Source organism: Triticum aestivum, chromosome 7A, assembly GCF_018294505.1.
Source record: "Triticum aestivum cultivar Chinese Spring chromosome 7A, IWGSC CS RefSeq v2.1, whole genome shotgun sequence".
NCBI classification, from domain to species: Eukaryota; Viridiplantae; Streptophyta; class Magnoliopsida; order Poales; family Poaceae; genus Triticum; species Triticum aestivum.
This window is the reverse complement of record NC_057812.1, coordinates 22733623-22759177: the sequence shown is the minus strand read 5'-3', so window position 1 is coordinate 22759177 and position 25555 is coordinate 22733623. Positions and strand designations below refer to the sequence as shown.

The window sequence follows — 25555 nt, the reverse complement described above, 5'->3', positions numbered from 1 at the left end:
CCTTCTCTAAGTTCTCTATCTCAATCACGTTCTGCGACCCTTCCGTCTGAGTCAGCTACACACCCAACGCCACCACTTCATCGTACACGCTCAGTCACAGAGCGACTTCCACCACCCATTGATCCCCTTAATTTATCAGCCATCACAGCCTCGTCCATCCCATACAATTATCTCACTGCCCTACGCGATCCCTCTTAGCGACACGCCATGCAGGAAGAATTCGACGCTCTCACACTCAAGCAAACCTGGCAATTAGTTCCTCCCCCTTTAGGTGCTAATATCGTTAGCGGAAAATGGGTCTTCCGTCGCAAACACAATCCCGATGGTTCTCCCTCTCGCCATAAAGCTCTGTGGGTTGTTCGAGGGTTCTCTCAGCAACATGGTGTCGATTTTGACGAGACTTTTAGCTCCGTCGTTAAACCTACGACCATTCGTATTGTTCTTTCTTTAGCTACATCTCACTCCTGGCTGATCCATCAACTAGACGTTGAAAACGCCCTCCTTCATGGTCATCTTGATGAAGTAGTCTACAGCCAACAACCATCCGGCTTCGTGGATCCTCAACATCCCACTCATGTATGTCGTCTTCTCAAATCCCTCTATGGCCTCAAACAGCCACCTCGTCCATGGTTTCAGCTTTTCGCAACCTTTGCTCGCACGATGGGATTTATCGAGTCCAAGTCCGATGCCTCTCTATTTATCCTTAACCGTAACAATAACTTAGCCTATCTTCTTCTTTATGTCGACAACACCATTCTCACCGCGTCTACTCACACACTTCTACGGTCTATCATCATGTCCCTTAGCACCGAATTTGCCATGAAGGATCTCGGCACCCTTCACCACTTCCACGGTATTTCTGTAACTCGCACTGCCTCTGGTCTTCACCTATCTCAACGCCAATATATTCTCGACATTCTCTCTCGTGCAGGTATGCGCGACTGTCATCCCGTCCAAACTCCTATCGATACCAAGGCCAAATTATCCGGTTCGGTTGGCACTCCCGTCACCGATCCCTCTCTCTACCGGAGTCTCACCGGAGCTCTCCAGCACGCCACTCTCCCTCGTCCCGAAATAGCCTATGCTGTTCAACAAGTTTGCCTTCATATGCATGATCCTAAAGAGCCTCACTTCCATCTAATTAAACGCATTCTTCGATACCTCAAAGGTACTCTCCATCATGGTCTTCTCCTACACTCCTCTTCCTCCCATTCTCTCACTGCCTACTCTGATGCCGATTGGGCCGGATGCCCGGACACCAGACGTTCAACGTCGGGTTTTTGCATGTTCCTCGGTGATAACCTTATCTCTTGGTCCTCGCGATGGCAAACAATGGTCCTGCGACGAGGCAGAGTATAGAGCTGTTGCAACGGTAGTGGCTGAATCTTGTTGGGTCCGCCAATTACTACATGAACTTCATCGACCTATTAATAGTGCTAACATTGTCTATTGCGATAATGTCACTGCAGTTTATCTTTCTGCCAACGTTCAACATCGTCGCACGAAGCATATTGAGCTGGACATTCACTTTGTTCGCGATAATGTTGCTCTGGGTGTCGTTCGTGTTCTTCATGTCCCCTCGTCCTCTCAATTTGCGGACATTTTCACCAAAGGACTACCGACGGCATTATTTCATGACTTCCGGACCAGTCTTCACGTCGCTGCTCTCCCGGGTTCAGACTGCGGGGGCGTGTTAGAGCATGACCGGATGGCCGTATCTGGCCGTTCAGATTCTTCCGCATCAGGCACATCCGGTGCTGCTCATCTTGGCGTTCACGCCAAGCCACATATAGATGGCATGGTATCTACTGTACATGGAAACTGTTTATTGTAACCTGATTGTAATCCTGTACTCTACATATACGTGAATATGAGATGGACGAGGCATGCAATCAGCAGCCCGTTCTTTTCCAACTTACAGAGACAACAATCAATCTCAGATAGCGACCTCGGAGAGACTCACGGAAGAGCAAAAAATAACAACGGGAACTTATACATATCACGAGGCCTAGAGTGGACACGGTTCTCACTAGAAACGCCACACAAATCACCGCATGATGAAACTACTACTACGTGCACTCTACGATCCGTACCAGCAAAATCCTAATTGAGAAACAGTATAATGGAGCTAGCTACGAGCAACCACAGCAATTTGACGCTCTACACCGTACGATCGCACCGTTGGATGTCCAGGATCCGCTCAGGCTTCCGTAAACGGGCCGCTGCTCCGGAAATCTACCCAGGCGGCCTCTGGTTTATTGGGCCAAGTATGAACAGCCCGTTCTTCTTTTCTTGGGACAACGGCCCATTCTTCTTTGCTAAGCAGCCCACGCAGAAGCATCGCTGCTGCTCCTGCAGCAGACTTTCGACCGTCCAACGCCACCTCTGAGAAGGCCTCGCCTGCGCCGGGAAGGGGAACTCTACGCGCGTCCCCAACTCTGGTGGACGAAACTCCTATGGCATGATCGCCCCGTCCCCTCGCAAATTCAGTCAGGTCCCCTCTTCTTCCCTGCCTCTCCCTCTCCAACCGAACCCTAGCGAGAAAGCGGTCCCATGGCCAGCGACGCAGGGGCGCACGGTCAGACGGCGGCGGGATGCTTTCACACCTTCGCATGTGGGCTAGAGTTAGCAAGATGATACGAGCGAGGAGTAGATGGGATTGATAGGGCTGTTCTGCTTAGTTGAGACTCAAGTACGATGCATGCATGTTCGTTGGCAACATTGTGTTCAACAGTATCTCCCAATTTAGTCATGTTGTAAGTAATCAGGTGACCTTATCTATGATGCCTGCTTTCTGTGTTGATTGCAGTTCTCTGCAGGCATCTAATAAAGCATCTCGCTGTTTCAATTTCAGTTTGTTATGTTTTCCCACATTAATTCGAACGTAGGCCAGGGGAAAATTCAGGATGTGATCATGCATTTTAGAGTGAACTCAAGGTTTCCTCCTTCCTGGAGCTCTTAATTCTAATCTGTTGGGCGTTTTGGGGCACCAGAATTGATTTATCTTCTAGGGCATTGGGCCAAATCTTTATTCATGCAGTGTTTTAGGAAGAGGCAAACAATGCAAAGAGAGAAATGCCTTATGCCTCCCTGATAATAACCAAAAAAGAGCAAGTAAACTAAAGATTTTTGAGAACTCACATAAGATGACAACTGATCTAGCTGATTATTTCTATCAAGTTTAGAAATGTCTGTTAGAGAAAGAGGATTGTTTCGCTATTATGTTATCTACAAGGCTGCTTGTCAGTTTTTGTGTGGTACTGGATTTTCCTAATCTTTACTAGCTATGTCTCATAATTATTTCGCACAAGAATTAGGTTAGCATCATTGTTAATAAACTATTATTATTATTATTATTATTATTATTATTATTATTATTATTATTATTATTATTATCTATTTATTTATGAATAGGAAGCTCTGGAAGCTCCATATAGCAAGGCTCCGGATTAGTCTAAATGCACATATTCTGGTCCGACAAACGTGTTGCAAATTACCATGCAGCAGTGTGAGTTAATTTTTTGCTTAGTGTACCAGGTATGTCGACTTTGTGAAGAAAATTACAATATTTCCTAGAGCAGAGTATTTCTATGATCTTTTTATGTGCGATTTACCTATTTTTCATATTTTAGCACGTGGATATATAGATTTCATAACTTGATTCTTCACAAAAATCATTTCGATGGTGGTATACTGTCTCATGTATGTGAATACATCCTTTACTATCTAAACATGCGAGGTTCCCAATGAGTACTTTAGGTTTGTTCATCTTTGCGGAATTGCAACTTTGTTTCTTTGGCATCGCCGAAAGGCTGCCAATGTCAACCATACGGATTTGGTTATATGTTACAACTCCTAATTTCTCGAATATTTCTATCATTCTTTCCTTAAGATGGACGGGGCGCAGCAAAGCGCGCCTCTATGGTCTAGTTAAACTTCTAAAAGACGACGGAAAGCCAACGCGGCCGGCCGTTCCTCGGCGAAATAGTTCTGGCGCCCTGGATCAGATCCCCGGGAACACAAGTCAGGCCCGAACCGCCCGTCTTACCTTCGTGAACTCGCGGACCCAGGCGTGCGCGGTCATGCCTCAGATCAGCCCCGTGCCAGAACACAGCGGAGAAACTTTTAATGACCCACGGCCGCCGCATAGCACCGGTGGAGGATTTAGCAAACCTTGGGGTCAGGGTCAGAGTTACCTACACTTTAGATACATACGTACACGTTTTGTTTCCATGCATTAATATTGGTTTTGTACATATATATCTTATACAATATACAAAGAATTAAAAGTATGTGTTTAACAGTTTTTAACAAATATGTCATCCACATTTTTTTCCGAAATATGCAATGAATATGTTTTTCAAAAATTTGCGATGGACACTTTTTTAGAAATATGCAATGCACAGTTTTTCAAGTACACGGTAAATATTTTTTAAATACAAAAGAATATTCTTTAAATACGGAGTGAATATGTTTTGAAATATACGTTGAATATTTTTTGAAAACGCGGTTTACATTTTTTTAAATACACGATGAACTTCAGATATGCGTTGAACACTTTTCAAATACAAGATGAACATTTATTCAAACATGTGTTGAACACTTTTTCAAATATCTGTTGAACACCTTTTCAAGTACATGATGAACACTTTTTTGAGTGCACGATGAATCTATTTTTTCAAATACATGATGAACTATTTTTCCATACGAGTGTGGCACAAAAACACTTCCCGCCGGAACTTTTTTTCTTCATCCTCCCACCTTCCTCGTGTTCTGCCCTTTCTCGCCTCCGTTTCTTTCATTCCACTCTCTACATCTACACCATATCTCTTCCAAGACAGGTTACTTGGTTGGCTTCTTAAAAATAAAAATTTAAATTGATCTTTTGGAATAGTAGGAACTATTTTTTTAAATAGTGAAACCGTCAAAACCACTTTTTCAAATAGTGGAATAATGTAATGTTTTATGAAAGTAATTTCAAAGATAGTTGAACAAGTAAAATAAAAAGACAGTTCAAATTCTTCTTGTTATGGATTCAAATTTATAAAAAAGTACCAGAAACAAAGTTTAGTTTGAAAGATATCGATCATTCAAAATATGGCAACAAAATCAAACGCATGTCGTTTAAATGGGGAGAGAGAATACATGCAGAGATCATTCTCTGAATCTTCAAGATAGACAACAAATGGTGAGTGCTCTGAACACGGGGCCAGCCTGAGAAGGACGAAAGAGATAAGGAGAAAATCATGACAAATTAATCAATAGCAATCAATGGATACTGTAGATGAGAAGTGTAGACCGTAATGATCAAACGTGTAGACAAACGACCGAAATCAAACGAACACTAGATCCAAACAGATCCATCGAAGACATGCACCGACAGAATCTTGAGAGATCCGACGAACACAACTCTCAGATGCCCTCTGATGATGCTAGAGACACCTTCAGGATGAGGATGGGACGTGGGTGACATAATGTCTCTGAATTTGGATCTCTCACTATCTTCTAGTACATGCGACAACAATAAGCAAATTATAAACAATAAATAGAAGATATTGTCTGAGAAAGAGAAAAGAAAGAAGCAAATAATGAAACATTAAAAGGAAGAAGATATTGAAGATGCAGAAGAAATGCCTCAGGACGTGTCAGCGGCATAAAAATAGGAGAAAATATTCTAAGAATCAATAGTAGAAATAATAACTGAAAGGTCGTATTTTTTATTTTTGAGTTGGTAATATAGTGTTATTTGAGTTCGGCCATAAAATGGGAGGAAATAATGAAACATTAAAAATGGAGAAACATTAATTAATTAAGAGTAGTAATATGGATAAGAAAGACACTAGTCCGACACCTGCCACCTATAGCCCCGATTCATACACAAAACTGCTTCGATCGCTAGTACGAACAATTGGATAAAGTAGAGATCGCTCCAGTCTTCCTCCTCCTCTTCCGCGCCTGTTTCTTCCCCGCAGATTGCATGGTAGCAAAGGCTTTGCTGAGCCGCAGCCCGCACGTGTTGTGCTCAACCAGCCTGCCCCCTCGCGCGGTCGATCTGTGCTCTGTTCTCTATTGTTATGGCCAGCGCCACCGGCGAGTTGGGAGCCAACCCTGCCGTGGCGTTGGAGGAAGGTGAGGTCCAGTCCTCACCTCTCTTGTCCGGGTACTACGCATCCTCGGAGGAGTCAGAGGGCTACGTCCCCGGCCCAGAGGAAGGGAGAGCTCCAGCGCGGTGGCGGCTCTCCTACACAGCTCGCTGAAGCGACGGCAGGAGCTGTGTGGCCCATGTGGCCCATTAGCGTTCACAGGTTCTTCTGAGCCCGGGCCGACGGCTCGCCCATGCACTTCTACACCTTCTTCGACGGCCAGGGCGATCCCAAGGTAATTTCCCCTCTCCACCTAGTCATTGCTTCACTTGGCCATACTACAACACCTTCCACGCCATATCCAGGTCGAGTGCTCGACACATGTAAACCCTACCTTACACGTTTGATTTGCTTGGTATGTGGCGGTGCAAATATCGTCCCTGTGCAGGGAACAAATACACGCCATCTTGGTGAGGAGCTCGCCGGCCCGGAAAATGACGAAGAGGCGGTGTGTCATGCGTGGGAGGTGGTGCTGAACTGGAGCTTCGAGCGGGCGGACGCACTGGGGATGGGGCTGTCGGAATCGGGATGGCACGTCATGGGGTGCACCGCCGTGGTGGCACGTCATGGGGTGCACCGCCGTGGTGGCACTTCTGGTCCGCGATAGCATCCTGGTGGCCAACTGCGTCGACTCCTACGTCGTGCTATGCCACGCCCGTGATGCCATCCCGTTGTCCAAGGACCAAAGGTGAGATTAATCGCGTCATGCGCATTGTCTTTTTCTCCTTTGGACAAATTTTGAACTTGATGAGGAGTGGATACAGCTGGAGCGGGCGGATGAGAGGGCGCGCGTCAAGGCGGCCGGAGGCAAAGTATGGTGCTCCAACGACGGGCAGCTTTGGGATTGGGGGGCTTGCCATGTCGTGGGCTTCAGGTACGTACGTATTACTACTGTATCAAAGGCGTGTATAGTTTGTTTGATTCTTATGCACACGCTTTGACATACGCGGTAAACATTTTTGAAATACACTATGAACATCAAATATGTGTTGAACACTTCCTCAAATACAAGATGAACATTTATCAAATATGTGTTGAACACATTTTCAAATATCTGTTGAACACCTTTTCAAGTACATGATGAATACTTTTCTCAATACATGATGAATATTTTTTTTCAAAACACTTCACGCTAGATTTTTTTTCTTCTTCATCCTGTAGCCTTCCTCGTCTTCTGCAAATTAGTATCACGTCCGTTGTAGGGGGAGCTAGAGGCGTTCACTGATCCAACTACATGCTACGCACTTGCGGATGTACGGTGTAAAATTGGAGTTGGTGAACCTACCCAGCCCGTTTACAATCCACCCCCCGGGCATTATGTGCCGTTTGAACCTCTGGCACAGGTTTTTAATGAGCCAAAACATCGTAGCAATCTAGCCAAGTTGAACACTAGACCGATTGGTGTTGAGCAAAAGGGTTAGTTTGGGTTAAACTTTTAGACAAGAGGTTTTTTTAGGTACATGGGTTATTTTTTATGCTGAACATTTGATAGAGATCCAGTTTGTCAACTCTCGCTAAATGAAGTGAGGGAATCAATACAGTTTTTACTCAGTTCTTGAATATTGAAATCCAAGGTGGTGATGAATGTGTTTATTACTAATACATATAAATTCCAAAGAATGTTAGTGCTGATATAGAGGTTAGGTGGTGCAAGTAAAATGCCTCCTATGAGAATAAAAAAAATAGATGAAACAAACCATAAGCATTTGCTCTGATCTTTTTTGCTTCTTGACATTGCTACTAGGGCAGTTGCCGCAGCAGCCGATTCTGCCTCCTTTTTTGTAGCATATTCTTGCAGACTTCCAGACGTCCGCCCATCTATGGTCACCGTTGACTTGAACATAGGTTCATGATGCAGACCAGTCTGAGTGGTGTTATACAAATGTAAATCTTTCTGTAGGTCTTGAGCATAATTTCGTAACTGTGACTTGTAAGATAGATGGATTTCTGCAATATATAAATAAATTAGTGAGTACCACAAATATAGAAGAAATATGTGTGAACAATCATCATGAACATTTTTAGTGGCAGGAATAAAAACTTCACAATGGCATGATAGACACGAAAAAAAATTAAATCAATTTTTGGCATGAGGGGCATTTATATAGGTTGTAAAGGCCAATCAAGAGAACAGAAAAAACAAAAGAATGATTTTCAATAGCCAATAAGCTATCCATTTCTAGTAGACGCTCTCTGAGTAGCTAGCAATCTTTTTCTCGAATATGCACGAGTGTGAATATCATATATTAAAGAAGAAAGGCAAAAGAATGCCTCCACCATAGTTACAATAGCAACATAACACGCTACTCCTCACGACTTTCCTGCCTTCCTAGCATACTGAAGAAGGGGCTTACATTCCCTTTCAGTAGGCCCGCCGACACCCACACCAAACCCTCTAATCTTATACGGCGAAACAGCAACTCAACGAACAGCCGTGCACGGTCGAAGCCTACGGCATTCCTGTGCTTCCAGATCTCCCACATTGTGAGCACAAAGATGGTGCAAAGGTCCTTTGTGATCATGTTTGTTAGGCCCTTGCTTACTCAGGCCGTCCAAAAGCCCCACAGATAACAGTCCATATTGTCCTTGCATGCACACACGTGAGTAATAGATGATTAATCGTTTCCTCTTCCTGGTCATGTTGGGATGGCGCCCACTCCGGCCGCCCCAAAATAGTAGCTAGCAATCAAAACGGCTTAAACCTTCATTTAACAGTTCACACCACTTATATTTATGGTGGTCTGCAAACAACCGGCAACGTAACCCACTTATATGTATAGAGTCTGGATGTACTGTTAGCAAGTCAATCTTCTGTGATCTCGTCGAGCACGACAAGGCCCCATCAGTCGTGGCGGATCAGGTTCTTAGGAGTCGTCTCACGTCTGCTTTGGTAGTTTACTGAGAAGCGGCGATGACACATATATCTGGCGCTAGCCGGAGCTCGAGGATCTTGAACAAAACAGGATCTAGCTAGTTAAGGCGCAGACATACTCACCGGAAAGTAGCTGCCGAGGGGCGGAGCGGCGACGGCGCATGTATCTAGCGCTAACCGGAGCCCTAAAATCTTGAACAAACGAGATCTAGCAAGCTAGGGCGCATACATACTCACCGGTCAGTAGTTGCGGAGGTGACGAGGGGTGCTCCAACGCTTCCCTGGCGGCAACGTCCTCCAAGGCTGCCCTTGCGGCGACGTCCTGCACCTGGATGAGCGTGCGGGACCCGGACTCTGGCGAGCTAAACTCGGCGCTGCCGACGGCAACGGTGGAATGGAACCTTGACCCGTGGTCCGGGCCCACGCCCCGGTCGGTGTAGGCCGCCGACGCCCACCGCCGCTGCTGGCACAGGTTGTACATCGTCGATCGCATCGCGTAGGAGCGGCCTGGATCAGAAACAGGAAACAGGGATTATATTGAAGCAGGGAAGGGAAGGATTTCCTCGCTGCTTCGATCTGATCTGCGCACAGCTGCGTTCCGGCCGGCGTCGTGTGCACTAATTGGACGCGCCAGACAGCACTACCGCGTTTCTGTCTTTCTTTGGATTTGGACGTTTGCTGACAGCTTTGCAGAGCGTGCCGTTCACTGTTGAACGCATGTATCTGGCGTCGTGTTCACGTTTGCTCACCGGAAAGTAGCTGCCGTGGGGCGGAGCGGCGACGGCGCATGCATCTAGCACTATCCGGAGCCCTAAAATCTTGAACAAAACGAGATCTAGTTAGCTAGGGCGCATACATACTCACCGGTTAGTAGTTGCGAAGGTGACGAGAGGTGCTCCAACGCTTTCCTGGCAGCGACGTCCTCCAAGGCTGCCCTTGCGGCGAGGTCCTGCGCTTGGATGAGCATGCGGGACCCGGACTCTGGCGAGCTGAACTCGGCGCCGCCAACGACAACGGTGGAACGGAACCTTGACCCGTGTTCCGGGCCCTCGCCCCGGTCGGTGTAGGCCGGCGTGGCCCACCTCCGCTGCTGGCACAAGTTGTACATCGTCGATCGCATGGCGTGGGAGCGGGCTGGATCAGAAACAGGAAACGGGGATTATATTGAAGCTGGGAAGGGAAGGATTTCCTCGGTGCTTCGATCTGATCAGCACGCAGCTGCGTTCCGGCCGGCGTCGTGTGCACTAATTGGACGCGCCAGCCAGCACCACCGCGTTTCTTTCTTTCTTTGTATTTTTTTTTGAATTTTTCTTTTGCTGGCAGCTTTGCAGAGCGTGCCGTTCACTGTTGAACGCATGTTGGGTGCATTCAATTCCAATTAATGTCGTAAAACTGGAAGGTTTTTATTTCTATCGTTTCCTATTTTTTGGGCTTTCCTTTTAACACTTTCAAATACGTACCTCAGTCCAGCTCGAGAAATTTTAAAATTTCAATATTTTCAATGAACATGATTTTTTTGGGGGGCATGGTTCGACACACGCACCCGTTATGAATAGTAAATTCAGAAAAAAAAATATACTGATTTTTTTCAAAACAAATCTGAACTTTTTTTCGCATACATGGTCGACCACTCTACTCGCATATGAAATTTCACAAAGAAATGACACCCACTACATTCTGTGGTGTCCCTACACATAATCAGAGGGTTCAGTGACGTCCCTAAATTACGGAGGTCCCCACACACCTCATCGAGGTGCTACACATAATCGGAGGGTTCAGTGGCGTCCCTAAATTACGTCGAGGAAGGAGATGTCTCCAATGTGTTGGCAGCGCCCCAACTACGAGCTGTAGCGGCAGCGGCGACAGTATGGCCATTGGCTTTTGGGTCGACGTCGGAGCTTGTGCAAGTTCAACAGGAGATGATGGTCATTTTTATGCATAACTGTTTTGACAAATATGTGATGCAAACTTTTTCAGAAATTTGTGATTAACATTTTTAAGTACATGGTAAATATTTTTTAAATACAAATAACTTTCTTTAAATATGCAGTGAATATGTTTTGATCCAGGCGCCGAGATCCCGGCCGCCACCTTCCCGGCGCCCACGCGGGCTTTGCCGGTGGCCGTCTCTGGTGGCAGCGAGGGAGGGAAGGGGGATGAGGGAGGCGCCGCGACGAAAGATCAGATGGCCCCCGAGACGCCCGGGAGGGAGGGCGTCATGGGCTATGTCAGTTTGATCAATGAGCAATCAAGTTTTTCCCCAAAAAGAAGAGAAGATAATAAATGGAAGATACTCCCTCCGTCCCATAATATAAGAGCATTTCTCACAGTAGAGTAGTGTCAATAACGCTCTTTTATTATGGGACGGAGGGAGTAGAAGATAATGATGCTGAAATAGTAAAAAAAAGAGGAGAAATTAATTGCGAGTAATAAATGGATACAAGTGTCTGTCGTCTGCCGCAGCGTAGCCACAATTCCATACATCGTGTCCGTTACACAAAACTGGTTCACTCCCAAAGACCGGATTTTTTTTTCATCCCTAGCTTTCCTCCGCCCTTTGTGTGTTCGTTTCTTTCCCACAAGTTTTGCTTGGTAGCGAATTCTCTGCTGCTTCAGGGCCCTCGCCCGTTCTAATCAATCTGCTCCCTCCCGTGATCGTCGATCTGTAGTTATGGCCAATGCCGGGGTCAACAACGTCCCCGTCGCCGGCGAGTGGGGAGCCGACCCCGCCGTGTCCTCCGTGGAAGGTGAGGCGCAGTCCCCACCGCCCTCGTCCGGGTACAACGCATCGTCAGAGTCGGAGGGGTATCAAATATGTGCTAAACACTATCTCACATACAAGATGAACATTTATCGAATATGTGTTGAACACTTTTTCAAATATCTGTTGAACACCTTTTGAAGTACACGATGAACACTATTTCTGAATACATGATGATATTTTTTTTCATATACACGATGAACTTTTTTCCATACGAGTGTGGCGCAAAAAAACTTCATGCCAGAACGTTTTTTTTCTTCATCCTACAGCCTTCCTCGTCTTCTGCCCTTTCTCGCGTTCATTTCATTCTTTCCTCTCCCTACCTCTACACCATATCTCTTCCAAGACATGTTATTTGTTGGCTCGTAGAAAAAATAAGTATCACGTCTGTTGTAGGGGAGCTACACGCGTTATACTCAACCTTCTCCTTCGCGGCGGAGGTTTACCTCCCACAACCACGAAAAAGATCGAGGGAGGAGTTGGATCGTATGGTTTTGTTAGGCGTGGTTTTTTTGGCGTGGTGGGAGATGAGACGAAAAAAACCAGACGAAAGTGGGGGACGAAAAACAACCGTGCAATCCTATCAACTAAGACATAGGAGTGGAGATTACTGTTTATTTCCTTATTTATCGCGATGCATTAATTATGTATTATTTCCTTTTTTTGGAGTAAAAGTTGTGGGGAGAAGACATAAATGACGATATAGACTCCACTTTACTAGCGACATAAATCATATGCAAGATACTGTGCATTGGTTAGTTGTCTTTAACAATCAGTAATTTTCTCAGGAGAGCGTGGCAAGAGCTTGTGGTTGGAGTGGCTTGAGATAGCAAATAAAAACCAATGAAATAAATATTCTAAAGGAGAAACGGATGACCTAATGCAATGTGTAATTCGGGGAAAATTAATATCTCTCCGTTTTTTTTAATAGTACCTGCAATAATAAGCAGTACATTGCTGTTGCGAATCAACCTGTGGTTGAGTTGGTTAGGTGGATGGTGGTATCCCCAATCCACCAGGGTTCAAATCCTGGTGCTCGCATTATTCCTGGATTTATTTCAGGATTTCCGGCGATGCGCTTTCAGTGGGAGGAGACGTTCCCGTCGACGACGAGGCGCCTAGGGTGACTTCGTAAATCTCAAGATGATATGCCGGCTCAGTCTTTCGAAGGTGCTCATAGGGGTAGGGTGTGCGTGTGTGCGTTCATAGGGGTGAGTGTATGCGCGTGTATATGAGCGCTTGTGTCTGTACTGATGCTCAAAAAAAAAGCAGTACATTGTTGTTAATAAATGGAACATAGTATGGATTTAAATGCGAAGCATTAAAATGGATAAGAAACATTAAAATGCGGGAAAAAAGAAAATAAGTGACATTAATATAGGAAATATTAAAAAGAGGAGAAATTAATAAGGATAATAATGGATAAGATGAGAAAATTAATATGGGTACTAGCTACTTTATAGATAAGATACGTGCGTTTCTTTATACACAAAACAGCTTCAGGAGCGTCTTCCTCCTCTTCCCGCAGGTTGCTTGGTAGCGAAGCCTCTGCTGCTTCAGGAGCCCACGCGTTGTGCTCAACCGGACTGCTCCTTCGCGTCGTCCATCGGTGTACTCTGTAGCTATGGCCAGCGCCGCCGGCGAGTCGGGAGCCAACCCTGCCGTGGCATCGGAGGAAGGCGAGGTCCAGCCCTCACCTCTCTTGTCCGGGTACTACGCATCCTCGGAGGGGTCTGAGGGCTACCTCACAGGCCCAGAGGAAGGGGAAAGCTCCCGCGTGGTGGCGGCGCCGGCGCCTCTACTGCCAGCTGAAGCGGCAGCGGCGGCAGTGTGGTCCCTCACGTTCGGGTCCGTGTCGCAGCGGGGACTGGATCAGCGGAAGGGCATGGAGGACACCGTGTCGCTGCGCCCGTTCTTCTGCGTCCGGGCCGACGGCTCCCCCATGCACTTCTTCGCCGTCTTCGACGGCCACGGCGGCCCACAGGTAACCCCCCGTTCCCTTTCCTCCACATGCTGCCAGACTGGAGCACCTCCGCACGCAACCTCCAGGTTGAGTGCTCGATGTCGGCGTTTGATTTGCTTGCTACGTGCTACATGGTGCTGCAGGTGTCGGCCCTGTGCAGGGACCAGATGCACGTCATACTGGCGCAGCAGCGGCCTACCGGAAGGACCACCCGGAGAAGGACGAAGAGGCAGAGCATCGCGCGTAGGAGGTGGCGCTGAAGCGGAGCTTCGAGCGGGCGGACGCACTGGGGATGGGGCTGTCGGAAACTTGGAATCGGGGTTGCCCATATGGGGTCCACTGCCATGGTGGCGCTCCTGGTCCGTGGCAGCATCCTCGTGGCCAACTGCGGCGACTCCCGCGCCGTGCTCTGCCGCGCCGGCAACGCCTTACCACTCTCCCAGGACCACAAGGTGAGAATAATTGTGTCATGCGTATCGTATTTCTCTCCTTTGGTCTCGACCGACCGGACAAATTTGATATTGATGCGTGGATGCAGCTGGAGCGGCCGGACGAGAGGGCGCGGGTGGACGCGGCCGGCGGCAAAGTGCGCACCTCCGACGACGGGCAGCTGCGCGTACGGGGAGTACTTGCAATGTCTCGCGCATTAGGTACGCCGTACCTACTGTTTGGTTCTTATTATGCACGTGTGTACTACATTTTTTTTAGAATGTGTGTACTACATTTTTTTTGAGAATGTGTGTACTACATATCAACGACGTGTCGTCCGTTTAGTTCTTATGCACACGACGTTTTCTGCCATGCAAAAAAGAGAAGGAAATTTCATTCCCATGCATCATTGTTGGCCTTGTATATTTATCTGCAAGGACGACTAAAAAAAAATCTATCTGGAAGAAAACAAAAGTAAATGCAACTATATCAACAGGCTGCTACTAATGGTAAAGAGTGATTAGTTTCAAAAAGTGTTTCTTAAATAAAGGAGGAAACAAAAGTATTTCTATATCACTAAAGGAGGACATTTTCTATTCACCAGCCTGTTGCCCTCTAGTACAAAAATAAAATTAAAATGTTTTGTTAAATTAAATTTTTGCATTGCATATTATTATCATCTGACTCAAAATTAAGAACGAACTCTGTTCGAGTTTATAAGGCGGAACCCACATCATTTAAAAACAACTTTGACCACTAGTTTATCATTAAAGAGTTTTTTATATGTGTTCAAATGTGTATCATTAGAATTATCGGAAATAATTTGCTACCCATGGTGGTAGGTACGTCCGCCCCCAATTTTTATCACTATTTATTTTGGACTATAAAAAATAACTCTATAACGAAAATATCGTGACTTTGAACCAGCCAGGCAAGCAAAAAGACAATTATGCCAAAAAGGCAAGAAAAAAGACTAAGAGAAGTGAGAATAGATAGTCAGAATAGTCATGTTAAGCTTCAAAATTAATGGTAATACACATGGCCAATAATTAATTAAGTTTCCAAAGATATCTGCAAGGTCCTAATAATTTTCATTCACGATTAGCTAAGAAAATAGGACTACTTGTTTTTCCTAAAAGTATTCCTCTCAAACCTTGGTACACTGCGCCACCATCTCGACTTTGTTGGTAGATCGGCGCCCCACCTCTGCCGCTGCCATCTTTGGTATATCTATCTGCAAGGACGACTTAGATAAAATCTATCTGCAAGGAAACAAAAGTAAATGCAACTATATCAACAGGCTGCTACTAATTCATCAAGAGTGATTTGTTTCAAAAAGTGTTTCTTAAATAAAGGAGGAAACAAAAGTATTTCTATATGACTAAAGGAGGACATTTTCTATTCACCAGCCTGTTTCCCTCTAGTACAAAAATAAAATAAAATTGTTTTGTTAAATTAAAATTGTCGCATTGCATATTATTATCATCTGACTCGGAATTAAGAATGAACTCTGTTCGTGTTTATAAGGCCAAACCCACATTTTATTTGAGAAAAACTTTGGCCACTAGTTTATCATTAAAATGTTTTTTATATGTGTTCAAACGTGTATCATTTGAATGATCGGAAATAATTTGCTACCCATGGTGGTAGCTACGCCCGGCCCCAATTTTTATCTCTATTTATTTTGGACTATGAAAAATAACTCTTCGTGACTTTGGACCAGCCAGGCAAGCAAAGAGACAATTATGCTAAAAAGGCAAGAAAAAAGACTAAGAGAAGTGAGAATAGATAGTAAGATTAGTCATGTTAAGCTTGAAAATGAATGGTAATATGCATGGCCAGTAACTAATTAAGTTTTTGAAGATATCTGCAAGGTCCTAATAATTTTCATTCATGATTAGCTAAGAAAATAGGACTCGTTGTTTTTCCTGAAAGTATTCCTCTCCAACCTTGGTACATTGCACACCATCTCGACTTTGTTGGTAGATCGCCACCCCACCTCTGCCGCTGCCATCTTTGGTATATCTATCTGCAAGCACGACTCGGATAAATCTATCTGCAAGGAAACAAAAGTAAATGCAACTATATCAACATGTTGCTACTAATTCATCAAGAGTGATTCGTTTCAAAAAGTGTTTCTTAAATAAAGGAGGAAACAAAAGTATTTCTGTATCACTAAAGGAGGACATTTTCTATTCACCAACCTGTTGCCCTCTAGTACAAAACTAAAATTAAAATGTTGCATTGCATATTATTATCATCTGACTCGGAACTAAGAACGAACTTTTTTTGAGTTTATAAGGCCAAACCCACATTTTATTTGAGAAAAATTTGACCACTAGTTTATCATTAAAGTGTTTGTTATATGTGTTCAAATGTATATCATTAGAATTATTGGAAATAATTTGCTACCCATGGTGGTAGCTACGCCCGCCCCCAATTTTTATCTCTATTTATTTTGGACTGTGAAAAATAACTCTATAACGAAAATAACTTGACTTTGGACCAGCCACGCAACCAAAGAGACAGTTATGCCAAAAAGGCAAGCAAAAAGACTGAGTGAAGTGAGAATACATAGTAAGAATAGTCATGTTAAACTTTAAAATTAATGGTAATATGCATGGCCAATAATTAATTAAGTTTCCAAAGATATCTGGAAGGTCCTAATAACTTTCATTCATGATTAGTTAAAAAAATAGGACTAGTTGTATTTTCTGAAAGTATTCCTCTCCAACCTTGGTACACTGCGCCACCATCTCTACTTTGTTGGTCGATCGCCCCCCCACCTCTGCCACTGCCATCTTTGGTATATCTATCTGCAAGGACGACTCAGATAAAATCTATCTACATGGAAACAAAAGTAAATGCAACTATATCAACAGGCTGCTACTAATTCGCCAAGAGTGATTCGTTTCAAAAAGTGTGCCCGTTGTGTTCTTACACACAAGGAAAAAAAATTATTTCTATACCAATAATGGAGGACATTTTCTATGCACCAGCCTGTTGCCTTCTAGTGGAAAATTAAAAATAAAATATTTTTGAGTTAAAATGTTGCACTATACTCTGGTTTATAAGGTCCAGCCCACATGTTATTTGAGAAAAACTTTGACCACTAATTTATCATTAAAATGTTTGTTATATATGTTTAAACTTATATCATATATTTACACATTCAAATAAACCAATGATTTAAACTGTTTATATTGTTTTTTATTGTGGTTATTAAATTAATGGTCAAAGTTATTCTTAAGATATGTGAGGGTCTTATGAACCCCAACACAAAGAGTACTAACAAACAAGCATATATAGTAAGGATTGTCATGCTAAGTTTTAAATTAATGGTAATATGCATGCCTAATAATTATTTGAGTTTTCATAGATATCTGCAAGGTCCTATTAATTTTCATTCTTAATTAGGTAAAAAAATAGGACTGGTTGTTTTTCCTAAAAGTGCTCTCCAAACCTGGCGCACTGCGCCATCATCTCCCATCTGTTGGTAGATCGTCACCCCACCTCTGCCACGACCATCTTTGATATATGTTGTGGGAGTGGTGGCTGGGGAGGCCCCGATCTACCAGGTGGAGTTATATCTTTCCCCTTTTGGGGAATTTTTTGTAGATACCAGTTGTCCATAGCTTTGACCCTTCACACTATGGTGACTGTAACCACATAATAGAAGTCATCTCAGCTAGCACAACAACGGTGTTGGCGGTGGCACTAGTGTGTCAACTAAATTCTCCTCGAGTCTCCCCGACTCAAGTTCTTGAAATTTTTGTCCTTGGCAACAATGATGCCTTAATGGCTTTTTTTGGCCAATTGTGTTGGCTGACGACCTTATGGGTTGCAAGGTTTATTCATGCATTGGTTTCCCTTTGAAGTTTGGTCCTCCAGCCACGCCTCTATCACATTGGTGCGACCACCAGTACTAGAGTGAGGCGTGTGAGAAGAAAATCTATGTTTGGATGTCTAATTCTCCTACCTCCTCGCAGTCTCTCTCTCTCTCTCTCTCTCTCTCTCTCTTTGTCCGTGTCCATGAAGGAAGTAATGTTTGTCCCTTAGCCAAGTTCCTCAAATCTCTTGTTCTGATCCACAGTGAAATCAAGGTACATTACCAATTCCTTCATTAGTTTCATCAGGTTTGGTTAACTGATGTTGCTAGAGCAGTCAAATTGCGATATATACCATATGTTGGAGATATGTGTTTGATGTTACCAAGCGCCAGATTCTGTGAATAACCGCCCCCACCTGGCAGAAGATCAGGCAGGATCCACCTCAACTATTAAGAATATTTATGCCAACGCAGTAGGCTTCCAAAGCTCTAACTATGGGTATTTTGGTGTTCCTGTCTCGACTCTATCTCTTAGCTCGAGGTACCATTGCCACTCGAAATGGATTTACTACTCATCTTCCAATGATGCTTTTTGATACATCGGTTGTTTGAACCAGTGTTTATTCATCCAGCCAGGCATTACAAAAAGATAAAGCATGGATAACATCTTGGGAATGCAAGAAGTCAAAGGTCAAGAAGGCTTTTGTCCCACGACACAACAATACCTAAAATGTGACTAGGGCAGTGGCACCAAGTTTAGTATGAAAAATGGAGACCATACATGTACGGATATGAAAGGATCTCAACTACTAGAAATACATGACCAACTGTGGAGAGAGATATGATACGACTAAGAGGAAGGACAAAATGATATGGGGTGGTGGATGGATATGAATTATGGGTGTGTAACCAGTAAAATGACATATGAGAAACATCCACATAGATCAAGGTCCCTTAAATTTGTAGTTGGGCTTGGAATTTTTTTGGAACACCCAACATTTAACAGTACTTAGTGTTTTTTGGCACACACTGTGGTGTAATGGTAACCATAATCATATGGGGATAGCTATATCTTTCCCCTTTTGGGGGATTTTATGTAGACGTTAGTTGTCCACAGCTTTGACCGTTCATAGTACGCTCACTGTGGCCACACAATAAAGTCATCTCTGTTGGCACAACGATGGTGATGGTGCTGGAGCTTGTGTGGCAAATAAAGTATCCTCCAGTCTCCCCGTCTTGAGTTCTTGAAAATTTTGTTCTGACCGGTGGCCTTTCGCTTTGCAGGGTTTATTAACACAATAGCTTCCCATTGTACTTTGGTCATCCAGGCTTGTCTCTATCACGTTGGTGTGACCTCTAGTACTAGCATGAGGCCTGTGAGAAGAAAGTAAATATATGGATGTTTATTTCTCTTGCCACCTCGAATTGTCTACTCTCTCTCTCTCTCTCTCTCTCTCTCTCTCTCTCTCTTCCTCTCTGTGTGCATGAAGGAAATATTGGTTGTCCCTTAGCCATACTCCTCAAATCTCTTGTTTTGATGCACTGTGACATCATTACCAATTTCCTCATTAGTTTCGTCTGGTTGGGCAAACTGGTGTTGCTGGAGCAATTAGATTGACATACCATATGTCCGAGATATGTATTTGATGTTACCAAGCGCCGGATCCGGCAAATAACCACCTCCACTGCCACAAGGCTAGGCGAGATCCACTTCAACTATTTAAAATTTTGTGTCGACGCAGTTGTCTGGCAAAGCTCTCACTACCGGTATCATGTTGTTGTCGTCCCAACTCTATCAGGTACCATGGCCACAATGGTTTTACTACTCATCTTCTCATGAAGATTTTTGATATATCGGTTGACCGTTGTTTATTCATCCAGCCAGGCATTGCAAAAAAGATAAATGTGAAGAACGTCTTCTCCAGGAAAGAAGGCAATAGGTCAAGAAGCCTCTTGTCCCACGTCACAACAATACTTAAAATGCGGCCAGGGTAATGGAACCAAGTTTAGTATGAGAGATGGTGACCATACATGGATGGATATGAAAGGATCTCTATGACTGAACATACATGCCAAACAAAGGAGAGAGACATGATATGACTAACAGGCAGGACAAAAAGATATGGGTGGTGGATTGATATGAACTGTGGGTGTGTAACCAGTGAGGTGACATATGAGACACATCCACATATATCTAGGTCCATTAAATTTGTAGTTGGGCACGAGTAAATTGGTAACACACAACACTTGACATTACTTACTCTTTTTTGGTACACATTGTGGTGTAATGGTAATCATGACCATATGGGAATAGTTTCGCATAATATGTATTCTCTCTCTGTCTCTCTCTCTCTCTCTCTAATGTGCATGAAGGAGATATTGGTTGTCCCTTAGCCATGTTCCTCAAATCTCTTTTTCTAATGCACAACAACATCAAGTACATTACCAATGTCGCCATTAGTTTCATCAAGTTAGGCTAACTGATGTTGCTGGAGCATTCATATTGCTATACATACCATATGTCAGAGATATGTATTAATTTGATGTTACCAAGCGCCGGATCCGGTGAATAACTGCCTCCATGGCCCTGCCTGGCACTAGATCAGGCGAGATCCACCACAACTGTTTATAATTTCTGTGCCGACGCACTAGGCTGTGGAAGCTCTCATTACGAGTATCTTGTTGTTGTTATCTCAAATCTATCTCTTAGCTTGAGGTAACATGGCCACTTGAAATGTCTTTACTACTCGTCTTTACATGACGCTTTTTGATACATCAGTTGTCTGAACCGGTCTTTGTTCATTCGTCTAGGCATTGCGATAAAGCATGAACAACATCTTGGGTAAGCAAGAAGGCAATAGGTCAAGAAGGCTTCTGTCCAACAACTCAACAATCCGAAAACGTGATCAAGGTAATGGCACCAAGTTTAGTATGAGAGATGGCGACCATACATGTGCGGATATGAAAGGATTTGTTTTCTAGACAACAGCATGGAAGGATGTATTATAATTGCATATAAGAAGTGTCAAGCGACTACTACAACACCACCAGCAGATACAATGACAAAAAGGCAAGCAACTCCATGCTAATCCATGTTATTAAAACCGCGCCTATAACAATCGAGAGAAAGAGAACTCGCGTTGAGCGATCTCCAGCCAAGATGGTGAAGAGACGGGGCACCGAGCTACCAGACTGCGTCCCTACCGATGAACTAGACAACCAAGACGCAGCAAAGTCCATAGGACTTGGTTGGGCAAATGTACCGCTCCAACCATATCTCCTAGGAAGTTGGCTAGTGGGTGGCCGGGCATAGCCAAACCAGAGGAAGAAGACACATTAGAAGTCTTGGTTATGGCATACATTGCACCCCGGAGGCCCATGCCCTGAGAGGCAACCCAAACCCTAAAATTAGACACCTCAAGCTCCAACTCCGATGACTCGACGTATAGCCAAGGCAGCGCCTTCATGAAGGACACGACGTCGTGACACCGCCGCTGCCTGTTCCAGCAAACCGAAATAAGGGTTTCCCTTGGTACTCAAGGAGATACACAACCAAAGGCCATTGTAGTGCCACCGAGGAGGACATGGCACCTGCGGGCATTGTCGCTGCAAGTATAGGCCAGCCATGCAGGCATTTCTTCCTGGCCCTTGACCAAAATCCAAACCACCGGAGCAGAGATGAGGGGACAAGTCATTGGCTGAGTCCAGCACTTCTGGAAGGAAAGCCACACCCATCGTCGATGAAGAAAGTGCAACCTGGAGAAGAAGAGAGTAAAACCTTTGAATTTCCAAGTCCTCACGTCCTCCGGGGCAAGTTTCAGCATTGTCCTTTGTGGAGAAATTCTTGATCCCTAGGATTTCATTCACGAGTGTCATTGGGGAAGAGAGGATAGAGACAAATAGAGAGATAGAGTAGAGGAAGGAAGAGAATTCTTTTCTCGAGGTGGGGAAGGTCGGGTTCAAACATAGCTAAAAATGGAGATGGGGAATGAGTCATGGGGGACTAAGACGGCTCCTTTTACTTTTTGGGACAAGTATCCCTATTTTTCTCAATCTTCCCTGGGCCTCTGTATATCACCTGGAGAGTGAGGAATAAAAGAAGTGTTGTCAAATAATGTGAAAAGAGTACCTTAAAGGGTGCTCATATTTTACACAACCTCTCAAAAAAATTATCAGCCTCCTCTCAGTTTTAATTTTTTTTCTAGAAGTTTCCAACGCCTTCTGTCAATTTTCCAAATAATCTTAAAAAATCCGAAATATTTTCGTAACTTTATAGAGGTCTAGGGACCTGTCCCTATTTTTTCTTCCAAAAATCGAGTTTTCTATGCAAATTTGAAGATCTATCGGAAATAAAAAATATTTTTGGACAATAACCTGTTTTTGGTCGAATTCGCCCCTCGCGGGCTATTATTTGGCCAGTTGACCCACACAGCGAGCTAGGATGCCTAGCCGGCTCCGAAGCGGTATACACCAATTGGATGATGTGATGGGGGGAGGGAGGGAGGGGAGGGATGCCACGTCACCTTGATTGAACCATAGCTCTACTTAGTGCAAGTTTCCTAAATATCTAGCATACATGGGTAGTTTGCCTATGGAGACGTTTATTCTATAAGAATAAAAAACAATTAGTATTATCTATAACACTATTGTAACGTAGAAAATTATTTGAAGGCATTCATAGCTGAAACCAATTTTTACCTTGTGTATAGCTAGAATGGCGGAAGATGTCATTTATAAAATAATATTTCATTTGGACAGTCATGAATTTGTATCATTTTAACATATTTACCCGTAGCAAGGATGTTATCATGTATTGTTGCATTCATATTCCTTATAAAATTCAAATGAATGTTGCTCGATGTGCGTAGAACATTGATGTTTTAATGAAATTTTAATGATCAGATTTCTGTTCTTGGTTTCGATCAATATATGAGAGTTGTTTCCCTTAATAGTTTCTAAAGAGTTATTCCAATTTTTTATTTATTTTTCACAAGTTCATTCATTTGTACAAGAAGTATACTTTTTGTTTAGTACATATTTCATTTTATGCTTCTAGAATCCGATCTCATGACAGTGAACTATACTTGTAGGGCACAAGCTCCTTAAGCCTGCAGTTATATGTGAGGCAGATATAACCATGACGACTAGATCAGAGGATGGCGACTGCCTGATCCTCGCGAGCGATGGCTTGTGGGATGTCATGGAGAACAAGATTGCCTGCAATGCCGTGAGGAACTGCCTAGAATTTGAAAACAAGAACAACCAAGGTGCTCCTAGACGGGGTGCACTGATAGGACAAGAGGAAGAGGTTGGCTGCAACAATGCTGCAACCCTCCTAAAGAACATGGCAATCTGCAAGCATAGCCAGGATGACATTAGTGTTGTCGTACTTGATCTGAAGGCGAGAGGTTAGCTAGGAATATTGCATGAGGTCATCATCTCCTTTGCAGCTTAGATTTGACGTGGATAAAGTTAGAGATTTATAATAGACATGGATGATTGGAAATGTACAAAATATGTTGGTCACATATATCTTCATTGCTTAGTGTCCCCATTAGTTTTTTCCGTGGTAGCTTTGTTTGTGGTTTTCACTCAAACCTGTTGAACTCATCTCATACAAGTTTGGTGTTTGCATTTAGCACTCAAGCAAAAAATGTGCTTGTGTGTTACACCCACCAGAGCTCTGGTATTACCTGGCTTAGGCCCATTTGTTTTTCTTGAGTGGTAACTACAAATTTGAAGCAGGGTGCATGACTAATGGGCTAATACGAAACAAGGTAGTTGCTCCACAAAACAAAAACAAAACTACTTTGTATGGTGGAAATCCTTGTTAACGGATACCCCTAGAAAAGCACTGAACTCTCATGGCGATAAGTAGCGCTAAAGTTTTGGTGAATTTTTTCACAGTGGGACACTGGGGAGATGATGTACAGTTTATTTTTCGTGAGATCTGAATTCCAAAATAAAATATTTTGCAACCTGAGCATCCAAATTATGAACTGGTTCCATCATTGTGTTCCCCGCATTGACATATTTGAAATTAGATCAGATCTTAATAGATTTCGACGAAATCATTTTTGGGCATAATTTTTACTCCAAAAGATAATAAACATGTGCTTCCAATGGTAACAAAGTTGTATTTCACACTCAAACATACTTGTACTTCCCATGTGGGTAGTCTACTCGCGCCTAGAGTAAGTTTTGCTCTCTACTTAGTAAATCTACTATGTGACGTTGAAGACACATGTGTGCTTCATGGCCAAGCACACATGTGCTTCGCATGTTCTAGATGCCAAGCACAAATGTGCTGCAGTTTTAACCTATACCCCTGACTTGTTGCAACTTGTACTCCTCAATGCAACATGTACCTAATCAGTTAGTCAATACAACAGAATTGTACTACAAACATGGGGAATTTGGGTACGGGGCATCTAGGAAAACGTAGAAAGCAATTCATAAGAAAAACAAGGGAGAAAACAACACTTGGCTCCTCTGCGAGCCTCTAGCTTACCCCGCGCTCCACGAGTGACAAGTTCCAAGCGCGCGCCCGGTAGCCCAGCAAGGGGATACCCTTGATTAGTTGTTCCCAGGTATCTTGTCTCTAATTCTATGTACCCAAGGGAGTCATTGTCACTAACTTATTTTTCACAACATGCAAGCATGCCGCCTCATCATACAACTATGAATAGGATAATGCTCACCTCAACATGCATTCATGCATGGTAAAAGGCCCACCACAACATTCAACCATGCATGAGAATTTTTTTCATTCGTTTATTCTACTTATATTCAATATATATAGTTACAACTATACATAATCCAATATGATAAGTCATATGACACTTCAGTTTTCGTTCTCATGTTATCAACAAAAAATTTCATCAACTAGTTTGTGTAGCAACACGGGGTATCCTCTATTACAAAGAAATTGTTGAACCAACAATGGATCATTAATTTTATATTTCATCCCATGGCTGACAACTTTTGGCAAATCCTTTTCCAACTGCCGCTCTATACAGAACTTCGTCTCCACTAAACCCTCTTATTGTTCCATTTTTGTCTCCAATTAATTAACATGAGCGTCAACTTCATCTCGGCTGCTCCCTATCCATCTCACTCTTCTCCCATGTGGTTCCTCAGTCTCGAGGACATGCCATCTCTGTAGCACCCCATGTTGATGGATCACCCTTTCCACTACAAGAGAGCACTGATGGCACATTACGACATTAGATGGCCGCGGTTCCCATTGCCCATGGAAGATTGCCACACCAAGCTTTAGAAGATTATTATTGCCGCCCTTACCTCAAATGCATGACCTCTTTCGGAACAACAATGACATGCAACAACACGTCGGCCGACTGCATGAATTGACCTCGTAACTTCCTTATCCAACCTATGTTCTAATTCGTCTCATTTTTTCTTTATTTTTGTATAATCACAAATCAGTTAAATGAAAAAAAACTGGTCTCTACGTTGTGCCTATGTTTTAGTTTGTGTCATCCCAGTGGGTGTGCTTCCATTGTGTTGCTAGCATGTCCCATGGGTCCTCCATGTCGCT

At 43.7% G+C, this 25555-nt stretch overlaps 1 pseudogene; it reads left to right on the top strand.

Annotated features, from left to right (window-relative positions):
* Nucleotides 1-13661: 13661 nt before the first annotated feature.
* Nucleotides 13662-23410, top strand: LOC123148909 (probable protein phosphatase 2C 37; annotated as a pseudogene).
* Nucleotides 23411-25555: the final 2145 nt, after the last annotated feature.